This window comes from Amblyomma americanum, chromosome 5, assembly GCF_052857255.1.
Source record: "Amblyomma americanum isolate KBUSLIRL-KWMA chromosome 5, ASM5285725v1, whole genome shotgun sequence".
NCBI lineage: Eukaryota > Metazoa > Arthropoda > Arachnida > Ixodida > Ixodidae > Amblyomma > Amblyomma americanum.
Genome location: NC_135501.1, coordinates 113,968,402 through 113,981,087, shown reverse-complemented (window position 1 = coordinate 113,981,087; position 12,686 = coordinate 113,968,402).

Sequence of the window (12,686 nt, the reverse complement as noted above, 5' to 3'; positions counted from 1 at the left end):
TTAGTGCTCGTGCTTTCGCCAGTTTATTCCCAAATTTGCATCCATTGCTGCTCCCTCAAATAACTTACGTCCGGAAGTCCCGATATATCGCTGTGGTTTCCATCATGCGAAGATGGTACCACACCTGTCGCCGCCTTCTCATAGTGCCGCAAATACTGTACCATTTCGGCCCTACCGCTCCTACCGGTGTCCGTATGGACGCTGGTGGTGTTGGCTCGACCAGCGCATATCTCACTTTGATGACGACGTCGTTGTCTGTGCGAGTCCTACACTTACAAAGGCCGAATACAATTACTTTGCAGTTGAAAAAGAGTGTTTGGAAATTTTATGGGTCCTTGTTATATTACGCGCTTACCACTGTGGCCGCCCTTTTTTGTTGTGGCCGACCTCTATGCGATTTGTTTACTTTCCACCTCTAAAGACTCATTTGGCCGCCTTGCTGGCTGTTCGTCTACAGGAATATGTGCGCCGCGTCCTCTGCCGCTTGGCCGCAAGCAAAGCACGAAGACGCATGTAAGGGATCGATGATCCGTGGGGCCACCAGGACCAGTCGCTCGGTATCGGCGTCTCACCGCTGCGGCCTCCCTTCGAACCCCCCCCACCTCAGGGGCGGGCGGCGGTGGAGCTCGCTGAAATGATGCGCACGTGTTAGGGTCAAGCACACCTGACAGCGACGGTCGCGCGCTTAATCCTAGCATTTCGAGCTGTTTCACGCTGGAAGCCCCCTCCTCTTGACAGACACCGGAGGCGACGCGACCTTGCGACAAACATCTCGTAGGTAAATCTTAAAAAATAGTAGTCTTGTCAAGGTGAGGAGCAGTAGAAATGACGATTGGACAGCGGCCGCCAGATTCGAGAAACCCCAACGAACGGGTATCGGCGTGGAATTGAAGCCGCGTATGCTAATCGAGAACGCTAATCCCCTTATGAAAGTCAGGACCGAGCGGGCAGTCGCACACAGCGGAAGCACCCCGCCCGCGTCCGCTGACAGCTCGAATTGCGGAACGGCGCCCGGGTCGACGAGCTTCGACGAAACCAATTGCTAAACACCTAGGAAAGTCGAGACCGAGCGGGCAGGCAAACCTGTGGAACAAGGGTTGTGGCGCCTTCAGAGAAAATGGGTTTTTCTTTTTTCTTGGAAGGAATATGATCTTCATTTCTGGTGTTTTATACTTTAGGGAAAGGGTTATATGCCTTGCGGACATTGGAGGGCCGGCCATACACCTGTTTAACCTATCACGTTTTTAGTTTGACGTGATTGGACGCTACTTAATATCAGCCGGTCCTTTAGGCCTTTGAAACCAAGGCCCGGAGCCCTGGAAAATGGTTTTGGGCTAAGGTCAGATGTAATGCATCTTTTGCTATGCCGAATAGTGGCCTCCCCTTGTTTGAGCTAGTTTCACTGTATCGTTGTTTAACTTTTTGCCGTTTTAAATTGTCTCTTCTGTATCAACTTGCTTGCAGTGTAAATTTTGTATATAAACTTCCATTCAACACGTGCATCCTGGTTCGTCGCAGGACCGTCTCTGACGGGGCACGGCTAGTGCGAAAAGGAGCCTTAGGTAGTCAAATAAAGCAACCATCTCGGGCGGTGGGAACTTCTGGTGAGAAGCTAACGATCCAATTAAGGCCTGCAAAGAGACCCTTACATTTTTACTGGCGCAGTCGAGAGGATCATGTCGCTGTCGGAACACAGCACAGTAGGAAGACTGAAAACAAGGGAGGGGCGACGGGGCCGGAACAGCCAGCCATCGGCAGTTCGGGAAGGCCAGGGGCAGTAGAGCCCAGCAGCGTTCAAGGAAGGACCTGCGGAGAGACGACGGCAAGGACCACGGGAGTGGACCAGTGACGCAGGACCACATCCGGCCAGGAAAGGCAGCGCGTGGTACGGAAACTCGGCTGTTACCGGCGGGTCGAAGCAAGGAGACGGCAACGGGCAGTGGACAAGCGGCGTGCGACAGTTCATCGCAGCGTGCGGTGAAAGTGACGGTGGACGCCGACACCAAGGAGCTGAGAATGCCGACCGACGCATCGAAACCATGCGTTTCCTCAGTCTCATTGTTCACGCCCCTGTTCATGTGTTCCAGCCGGTAGGGCAAACGAGAGGTACGCAAGGCGGGATGGAGGGTTATCTATGCCAATCCACACTCGATGTGGCGAGCATATTGAAACTGGAGAACGCGCGCTTAGCGCACCTTCAGGCTCAGCTGGCAAAGCTGAATGGAAGGAAGCCGCTGTGCGAGGAAAAGCCTGAGGATTTTATGTACGCCACCAAGGTGGTATGTTTCTTTTTCTTTTTCTTTTCTTTCTTTCCTTTTGCGAAACGCTTGGCGTCTTCTCTCCGGGCGCCTTTATCCCTGCCTTCTTCTTTCCTTCCTTACTCTTTTCTTCTTGTTAACACAGGTTTTTCTTTTTTATGCTTTCTTTTCCTTCGGAATTGCTGTGCGCCGCTCTCATTCTGAGAGTTCGCACCGGTCAATTTTCTTTCTTTTCAATTTTCTTTCTTTTCTTTTTCGCCTCCGCCATTCATTGCTTCAAATACTTTAGCGCTGTTTGCCCGCCCACTCTCGTCTCGTCCTATGTTGGTCGTTCATTTGCGTCTGTCGTGCGGGTCGGCTCTTGCGGAATTGTTGTGGAATTTCTCTACATTTTTTGGTGCGTGCCTGCAATGTCCAACATCTTTTTTATATTTTCTCTTTTTTTAACATTTCTTTTTCGTTTTTCCTTCTCTCGTCATGAGTTTTAATTTTCCTTTTTCATTCATACAAGCAAACTTGGATCATTGCAGGCGCGCCACGGAAGTTTTAGTGTCCTTGGTCGAGGAGGGCAATTTCGACTTTGCCCTCGTTTTCGACCCCTACGTGAGAGACTGTAATTCCTTCCATTCCGCAGGAGTGGGCTCTGGTCATCCCACTGCCCCCCGATGCGCCGTCCTCGCTCGACCGCCGCGCGTTGATATATTCCCCATTTTGCCGTTCGGTGCGCAAACCGTTCGGCATCGTTTTTACTGGTCAGCGTTTACGCTCCGCCGCACTCTCCGATGACTCCGGTCTTCGGAGAGATTTCTGCGGCCCTGGCTCTGGCACCTGAAATTCCGGCTGTCGTTGCTGGGGACTTCAATGCAAAGCACGAGGTATGGGTCCGGACCTCTGTGACATATGTGCGTGCGGGCGAACTCTTGTGCTTCGCGTCGGGGGCGGTCCTCCTTGTCCTCAATGATCCCTCCTCACCTCCCACATATTCCAAAAAATATAACGATAGCCGGATTGACGTCACCCTGGCTAGTCCGGTGCTTGCGCTGGCGGGTTTTAGCTGGTCGGTGGCCGGAACCGAGTCGCTATCAGAACACAAACACATTGAGGTTCGCTTTGGCGCTGGCGACGGGCCTCGCGATAGGGTTCCAACCTCTCGCGGGGCGGCCCGCGTCATTGCCGCGATTGGCAAACACCATTTCTTTTCTGCGGTCGTTGGTGGCGACCTCCGTTCCGGTGCCGCACTCGATCTCGTGGTTCAGCGCTTTCACGATGTCTTCGACCGCGAACGCCACCGCTATTCCTCCGCCCGCAGGATGCTTTCTTTGCGACGAGAGCGCGCGTCGTGGTGGACGGACGACCGGGCCCTCGAGCGCAAGCGCGTGCGTGCGCTGAGGAGGCGTTTTCAGCGCACGCGCGACGCTTCGATGCGTGCTAATTACAGGACAGCCTTTAGCGGGGCCCTGGCCAGGTTCAGGAACCGTGTCGCGGCTGCGCGGGAGGCGGCCGTGCGCGGGCTTGCCCGCGAGGCCACTCTTCAAAATCTTTACGGGCGGCCGTTCAGGAGGGCGTTCGGTCGTCAGCGGGGACCGCCTCTACTCCCTCCGGTCTTGCGACCCGACGGAGACATGACGGATTCCGTTCTGGCGACGGCCGCTGTCCTCCTGGAAGCGCAGGTCCCGTGTGACGACATGGAGTCGGACGCGCCCGGGCACGCGGCATTGCGCGCAGTGGCGGCCCGTCATTTTTTTGGGGGGGGTCCCGAAGACGTTCCTGTTACGTTTGGTGAGGTCGAGTTGGCGATCTCCCGCACCAAACTAGGGACCGCCTCGAGCCTTGACGGGATCAGCCCTCGCATGCTGCGTGCACTTTGGTCGGCTTGGTCCGGCTTTTTCATGTTTATTTTTAACACCGTGCTCCGCCTCGGTCACTTCCCCCGAATCTGGCGGCGGGGAAGAATCATCTTCCTTTTGAAGCCCGGTCGTCCGCCCGAGGCCGATAGTAATCAATTCGGTCGTCGGAAAGGTGTTGGAGAGGCTCCTGTACGATCGCCTGTACCATTTTCTGTCCCGTTGTGGACTGCACCACGAAGCTCAATTCGGTTTCACGAGGGGTCGGGGGGCTGTTCAGGCCCTCCACGCTCTAGTTTCCAAATTGCGGCAGCTGCGGGATGCCGGTCTGCACGCGCTGCTTATTTCCATAGATTTCCAGGGGGCATTTGACAGCGTGTGGCATCCCCTGGTCCTGAGTTCGCTTGGTGACTGGGGGTGCCGGAGGAACCTCTGCGCGTTGCTCCGGTCGTGTCTGTCTGACCGAGAGGTGGTTTTCCGCTGTTTCGCGGGAGACGCGGTCGTGCGTCCCACCTTGGGTAGCCCGCAGGGATCCCCACTGTCTCCCCTGCTGTGGAATGTCGTAGTGCGTGGCCTTTTGGCGGTGGGCATGCCGGAAGGTGTGTCACTCCAGGCGTACGCGGATACGTCGTCGTTCTGGTGCCTGGAGCCGGGAGGAAGGAGCTTGTGCGCTTCGAGGACGATGTGCTCGGTCGAGTTGCTGCGTGGGCGAGAGGGGCGAGGATTATCGTCTCACGCGACAAGACGGTGTGCGTGCTCATTTCTCCTCCTCGGTGGGAAATGGGTCGCACAATGCCTGCCGTTCACCTTGACGGTGCCTGCCTGTCTTTCAGGCCTGCCGTCAGGGTGCTCGGCGTCGTCTTTGATCGCACCCTCTCATTCATTCCCCACGCAGAGAGGCTCAAGGAGCGTGCCGAGACGCTGCCTTCCCGCTTGGCGCCTTTCTTCCGCATAAGCGGCACACCGACGCCTGCTCGTCTGAGGGCGCTTTACCGCCAGGTCGTGCTGCCAACGCTCGCCTACGCGTCGCCAGTTTGGTGGACTGGGCGTTCCCATTCCGGCCTATGCTCTCGCTTAGTGTCGGTGCAGCGGTCCCCGCTTTTGGTGCTGGCGGGGGCCTATTCCACAAGGAGCACGCGGGCGTTGCAGATTCTTCTGCACGCCCCACCCTTGGCGATTGACCTTGACAGGTTAAACGCGGAGTTCGACCTCTTCTCCCGTCGGCAGGACGTAGCTTTCGGGACGAGGTCCTTCCGGGCTGTCGAGGTCGAGGAGCCCTTCGACAGTTCCGCGCGGCACTCTTCAGAGGCTGTATCTTTTCCGCACAGTCGTTTGGATGTGGAGGCGGCGGCGGCTGCGGCGTTGTTGCCGGCGCATCACATCTACACCGACGGTGCTTACACCTCCGTCTCTACGGGCGCTGCTTTTGTGGCGTTCGGCTTGCGCGGTCGCCTTCGGGCGGTTGGCCGTCTTCGGGTGGAGGGTGCGACCTCTTCCTACGCTGTGGAGCTGGTCGCTTTTACGGAGGCGGTCACTTTCGCGCGGTTGCTTCCGGGTGCGGCGCTAGTTTGGTTCTATACTGATTGTCAGGCAATATTATCGGCCTTGGCTACGTACGCCACACGCGATTCCAACATTGATAAGCTTAAATCAGACCTTTTGGCCCGACATACTTCTAGACCGTTTAAACTTTTTCACGTGCCGGGACATTCCGGTGTCCTCGGCAATGAAATTGTAGACGTTGTGGCCTCGCGCGCAAGCTTGTCGCCACGGGTGAGGCACGTACTGCGCTCTAGGGCCTCTGTTCGCGTGGCTTTTCGCGAGGTCGTTCGTGCCAGGTGGGCCGTGTGGTGGCGCGATTTTAACGAGGGTACCGGGATTTTTTCTTGGGTGCCCGACGTTTTTTCAATACCTTTATAATTTCCGCCCTCGCGCCCTCTCGTCTCTCTCGTGACCGGGCATGGCCGTTTTGCTGTCTATTTGCATAGATTTAGGATTGCGCCTTCTCCGAGGTGTCCGTGTGGCGCTCCTGAGGGAAGTGCCCTACATTATTTGACGCAGTGCCCTTTAACACACGATGCGGTGGCCAGGTTGCCCGGTCACGGAGAGGAGCCTTCTGCTGCACTTTGCCGCAGATGGCTTGATGATCGCCGTGCATCTGCCATCTTGTGCCAGATTGTGTCCATTATTAGTGCTCAACTTCCTGATTATGTTCGAGGGAGACGATAGTGCACTTTTAGCTTTTTATGTTGCCTTGCCACCGGACGGCCGTTCACGCCACCCCGTGGTTGGCTCGGGGGTTGGAGGAAATTTCTTTCCACGGTGGCCCTCATAACTCGGGCCAAAGTTTCTGTCGAGGGCGCGTCCTCGGGGCGCCCTCTCATCTTAGACCTTTATTTTTTGGGGGCCGTCGTCGGGAGGGGGGTTTTCTGATTTTCCCGATGTGTTTTCCCGGGCGCGTCCATGGGAGCCTCCGCGGGATTTCTTTTCTTTTTCTTTATTTTTTTTCTCGCAGATTATGAGTGGCAGTTTACCAATTTCCCTCAAGAGGAAAGTGTCCAACAGCTTTATCTTACCGGTATTCACCTACGGGGCAGAAACGTGGAGGCTAACGAAAAGAGTTCAGCTTAAGTTAAGGACAACGCAGCGAGCCGTGGAAAGAAAAATGATAGGTGTAACGTTAAGAGACCGGAAGCGGGCAGAGTTGGTGAGGGAACAAACGCGGGTAAATGGCATCCTACTTGAATTAAAGAGAAAGAAACGGGCTTGGGCAGGGCATGTAATGCGAAGGCAAGATAACCGCTGGTCCTTAAGGGTAACGGAGTGGGTTCCAAGAGAAAGTAAGCGTAGCAGGGGGCGGCAGAATGTTAGGTGGGCAGATGAGATTAAGAAGTTTGCAGGCAAAGGGTGGGTGCAGCTGGCAAAGGATAGGGTTAATTGGAGAGACATGGGAGAGGCCTTTGCCCTGCAGTGGGTGTAGTCAGGCTGATGATGATGATGATGACCAAGGTGGTAGTAGCAAAACGCGAGCAGCTAGAGCTCGCGCTCGCTGAGCTCACGAAGAGTAGAAGAGCCAGTGAACTGGCTAGGGTAATATGCTCTGAGTCCCGACAGAAGGGAAGGACACCTCTGCTGGAAAGCAAAAGCTTATGCTTGCCAATCACAGACGAACGAAACAGCAGTGAGGCAGCTGTAAGCAACCAACTGGTATGCGCAAACTATTGTTCGTTAGGAAGGGCTGCCGAAAGCGCAGAAAGTGAAGCAAGGCTCCCGAGGTGCGCGAAAGTATCGCAGTTTTTCCGCCGCTGCAGGAGCCTAGCAGCAAAAATCTGCTGACCAATTCAGATAACATAGAGGCCAGCGGTCAAATTTTGGCAAGCTGAATTACTGAGGTGGTGGCCTCAGGCATGACCAAGGAGCATGGAAAGGATAGCCAGGAAGTGGTAAGCAGTGAGGCGGATTTCCGCGAAACCGGAATCTCAGCTGAAAAGGGGATCCGGACGGCACACCGCGCCGCGGTAGTAGATGCAGCGATCGCGCATTCCGACGATCTAGCTGTTCAGAATCTCTGTACCACAGTTGGGACCTGACACGAGGGCGCAAGCCCAGAAATGTTTGAAGTTAGTCCGACCTTTCAAAAAGTGTGGCCGCGAGAAAAGCTGCGAAAAAGGCAATTTCGTTCCATGAAACGGTCAGTGACGACCGATGATCGATTGGCGAGCTAGTGGCAGAAAGAAACCTAATGTTGCCGCAACGGCACACTGGGCCCAGCATACCGCATGAGGCACCCAGAATCGCTACTGAAGACAGAAACTTTCGATCCTAGGCAGAAGACGGGGGTAGACCAGTTGCTCCTACCAGAGAGAGTGCCACACAGTTGTCGAACGCAGTCGAGGGGTTCCCGACCATGTCCACACGAGGAGCATTGTCGAGGCGCGATGGAGAGAGCGTGCTATCAAAGGCGTCGCATGGTCAGGCAGTCTGACCTACGAAGTACCCGGACATTTTTGATCCCGAGGGCATCAGCTGTAGAATTGTCGCCCTGTTGTGGCTCCAGCCTAATGAGCTCTTTAATCGTTAGACGCTAATCGAGTCGGCTAAGACACGTGGTGGCTCGGCACACATGGGCGGTCAGTGCGACTGAAGAGGCTCACGTTGGCACTAACGGACTTCACATGAGTGCTAGTGAACGGTCCGGTTGCAAGTGTGTGTGTGTGTGTGTGTGTGTGTGTGTGTGTGTGTGTGTGTGTGTGTGTGTGTGTGTGTGTGTGTGTGTGTGTGTGTGTGTGTGTGTGTGTGTGTGTGTGTGTGTGTGTGTGTGTGTGTGTGTGTGTGTGTGTGTGTGTGTGCGTGTGTGTGTGTGTGTGCGTGCTCGCGCGTGCGTGTGTGTGTGTGTGCGTGTGTGTGTGTGTGTGTGTGTGTGTGTGTGCGCGAGCTGGACGAGGCTGTGCGTGCATGTATGAACTAGTCGCGACGTGACAAGTTGGACTTCATTTAAGATCAAGCATGCAAAAACGTGGTTTTGAATGGTTTTAAAGCTCTGGCAGCGCATACCCGTCGCTTCCCAAAAGTGGCATGCCCTCAAAGCAACTCACAGACCCCTGATTCGCTTCTGATCTCCAGCCGGACGGGTGCTACTCCCTCATTTTCTCTCCGCCGCCGCCATTCTTCCCACTTCGCGTTTCCTGATTATCTCCTCTATCGCCTCAGCTACAGCTCAGATGGCCATCAGTGGTTGCTCGGTATACCTAGTCCCTTGCACATTCAAATATGCGCCTATTTCCATGCTGAGCCTCAATCCGGTCACGCGGCAGGTTTCGGCCGCGGCACAGCGCAGCTATTTCGCTCCGCGCACCTCCGCGCTCTCACGCCGGAAATGCCCCGAGTGACGCCAAACCACCTCACCCTCACTCTTGCACAGGTGCTTTTCATGCTTGCTAACTTTCTACTGCAGCTTTCGGTCACTCTGCCGCTGACGTTCGTGACGAATGGAACCCTACGTCTCCGTTAATGGAGCACATGGCAGTGTCACGCAATACCGGATGAACGCAGGGCATAAAAACGCCGGCTCTGATCAAACGAAGGCCTTTTCTGTTTCTCGTTGGCGATTTATGTTGACCTCAAATTGAATATTAGTGCCTGTCCCCTGCGTTCACCGCTGCTCAATTTCATGCAAGATGGTGCAATGCGCCGCAACGGCCACTCCCGTGAGGCACGCTTCTTCACGCCGGAGCTATATGTTATGCAGTGTTGTTCATTTTTATCGTGAAGAATATTAAAAAATTTTCCCGCCTCAACTGCTGGTTCATTCGCGGTAAAATTGCACACAGAGTTTGCATATTAAGGTAACTTTTGTATCGTGGCAAGTTTGACAAGGGTACTTGCTTAGTTGAGCCATGCATGATAAAAAACGTCATCGTCTGCGTCGAGATCGGCGAACCGAAACCCGCAAACGACGTTTTTTCGCTGAAGGGCGGCAGTGGCGCCATCTGCTTTCTTCTGTCAGCCTCCTATGCTTTCGGAGAGTCACGAAAGCCGACTATATGAGCTGAATTGGGTCGAGACACTCTGCAGAAAAAGCGATCAAACATTATTCTTTGAAAGGTAAAGCCTCGTTAAATGAATATTTTTTTGAGTTCTGTTGGCCGAAAATGTTGCACGCGCTTTGTTTGAAACAGATGAAACGCCGAAACTGTGTAAACAAAGGCACCGCGGTCTTTGGCATCCTCGCCTCGGCGCTTTCTCATGACGCTATCCACTTAAGAAAATAGATCGCGCCACTGCTGCCCTTCAGCTAAAAAACGGCGCTTGCTGGTTTTGGTTCGCAGATCTTGAAGCATTATGGTTTTGCACCATGCAAAACTAAGCACCGCAACTAAGTAAGTACCGGTCTCAAACATGGTGCGATACAATGTTACCATATTACGCAAGCTATGTGTGCAGTTCCACCGCAAACGAGCTAGCGGGTGAGGCGGGAAAAGTTTTGGAAATCGTCACGATGAAAATGCACAATACTGTACAGGCTGTGGGGGTTTTCTCCGGGCCCTGCTTCTCTGCCGAAATTGTTTTTCTGGCATTCATTGTTTCCGGTGTGTCGGTTTATAATCATTAGAACGAATCATCTGAAAGCTGCTCTAAATGGCTACTACGATATGCAGTCGGCTATGAATTTCCTTTACAGGCGTACTATAACAAATAGAATATTGGGAGCAAGCGCGGTTGAAGTTAGACCTTGGTCACTCTTGCATCCGCCAATTCCACCACACGCATTTCCTGGGCGTCATTATTGACTCCCGTCTACAGTGGCAAAAAGCTGTCGACGCGACTATTTCATCTCTATCTTCGCGTCTGTATGTGATCCGTAGAATTGCAACTGAGCAATGAGGAAACCATCCTTTTTCTATTGTCAAACTTTATGAGGCGCTGGTGGTCAGTTGCATACTGTATCAATTACCTTTAATTTACACCTCGGCATCACAGCTTGAACGCCTTAAATATTTCCACAGAAGTGGCCTAAGAAAATCTATTGGAATTCCTGAGGCGGCTGCGAACAAGGCAGTACTTCATGAGTCTATTGAAACCTCTTAGCCTTGTCGCTTCTCCGAGACTACTAATGCACCCCGGGCGCCTAGCAGAGACGGTAGCTGGGCGATCTCGTCTCCAGCGGCTCTACAAGAGATATGAGTCGAATGCCTACTTGGCACTTAATACTCTTAGTTCTTTAGGCCTTAATGTCCGAAGGCAAAGGAAAGTGTCGAAACCCCCCTGGTCATGTCGGACCCTTGACTGTAAGGTCACAATTCCCCATATGAGCGCAAAGCGCAGCTCTTCTTTGGCAACAACTCGTTCGCTCGTATTTGAACGTTAAGAAACAGAGTATGTCCGCCATCTTCAAATTTTGATGGTGATTCTGTGGACAAGGTCAAACAAGCTAGCGCAGCGGCTTTTTACATTCCTTCTTTGGACTGTAAGTGGTCCGTACGCTTTAATGATGTCGTATCCTCCACAACGGCCGAAAGTGTTGCTATTGTGCCGGCTTTACGAAAGTTAGGGTGTTGTCCAGCTCGACCTGTTGTCATCCTAACTGATTCATGATCTGCCCTTCAGAGGTGAGAGCGCGCATTCCGTGCTTATGCTTTGTCTATAAGCTCTCTACGCTTGGTGCAGAATCTGCCTAGCAGAGGCTGCTTTAATCCATATTTCCAATGGGTGCCCTCTCACACAGGAGTCAGATGGAATAAGGTTGAAGACGGTCTCGACCTTAAAGCTCCGTCAAGGAATCCTTCAAGAAAGTACCTCAAGATGGAAAAAGGCTCTACAAGAAAACGGTTCTCGATCATTTCAGTACTCTGTGGAGTGTGCCCCACAAGCCAAGTGTGACCAAGGAACTGAGAAGATCTCAGGCGACTCTACTACATCGAATTTGCACGGCCTCTGCTCGCATTCCAGCCTTGATGCATGACAGGCATGACTTCGTCTCCGCTATGTTCTTTATGTGGTGTGTGCCGGGGTATCGAACATTACATTATGTACTGCCCAGAGTACAACGCGGAAAGGTATGTGATGTTCTCGTCCTTCAAGAAGACAGGAGCTCTTCACAGCACAGTTTAGACATTGCCTACCCGAGTGGAAACAAGACTTGAAGAAGGGAGGCTGCACGCCTTCTTTTATTATTTGTGCTGGACACTAACCTTGTTTCTAAATGGTGACAGCAGGAACGGACTATGGCCTGCTGCGATTGAATGTGTGCCTAGATGGTGTCTTCTGAAGTGGGCTATGTTATACTGTGAGCGAATGTATGTATGAATTGTAGCGCTGCGATGAACTGTATTCTACTGTGACAGAATATGTGCATAGATAGTTACTTCTTGGGTGGACTGTGGTGTGGACTGCGGGGAGTGAATGTGTGCATATGAGGTGACTGCGGGTGTGGATAATGTTTTAAGTGACTGTGCGCATAGCGGGGTAGGTCGGACAGGTTTTAGGACATTATCAATATAGAATTGACGCTACGGTGGAGCAATTGCCGGCAGAATCAGCAAGGCTAATCCCACCAGTAGCGTTCAGCACCTCAACTCAACTCACCTTAACCACTGCGCCATCGCAACCAGCCGGTTCTTGAACAGCGCGTTCTCGAATGCGCATTTGATAATTAGGAATTATCCAAAAGCCACAATGAGCATCGGTTTCGGCATCAACGAGCAGGGCACCATGTCACACGCTACAACGGCGGATACTATGCAGTCCTCAAAGTAATTCTCAAGTTTGCGAAAACCGCTCAAAATGGCATTCAGCGAAACCTACTGCCTATTGATTGTTTAACAAACAGGTTGTCCACACATCTCGAGCGGAAACGACGTGGCGCATCTTGTTTTCCTTCATCGGCTTTGCTGCGTAGTAATTGGCTGGGTAGGCGATCACGTTGCCTAAACACGCTCGAACAGGACATTCATGAGTTGATGAAAACATGACAGAAGAAAAAGAACGAGGCAATTTGTCAGACACGAAAATATCGGAAGGCGTTCCGAAAGTTAATTTCATTGATTTGCGTTGTTAACAAAATGGACAAATTCAAACTTCCTCA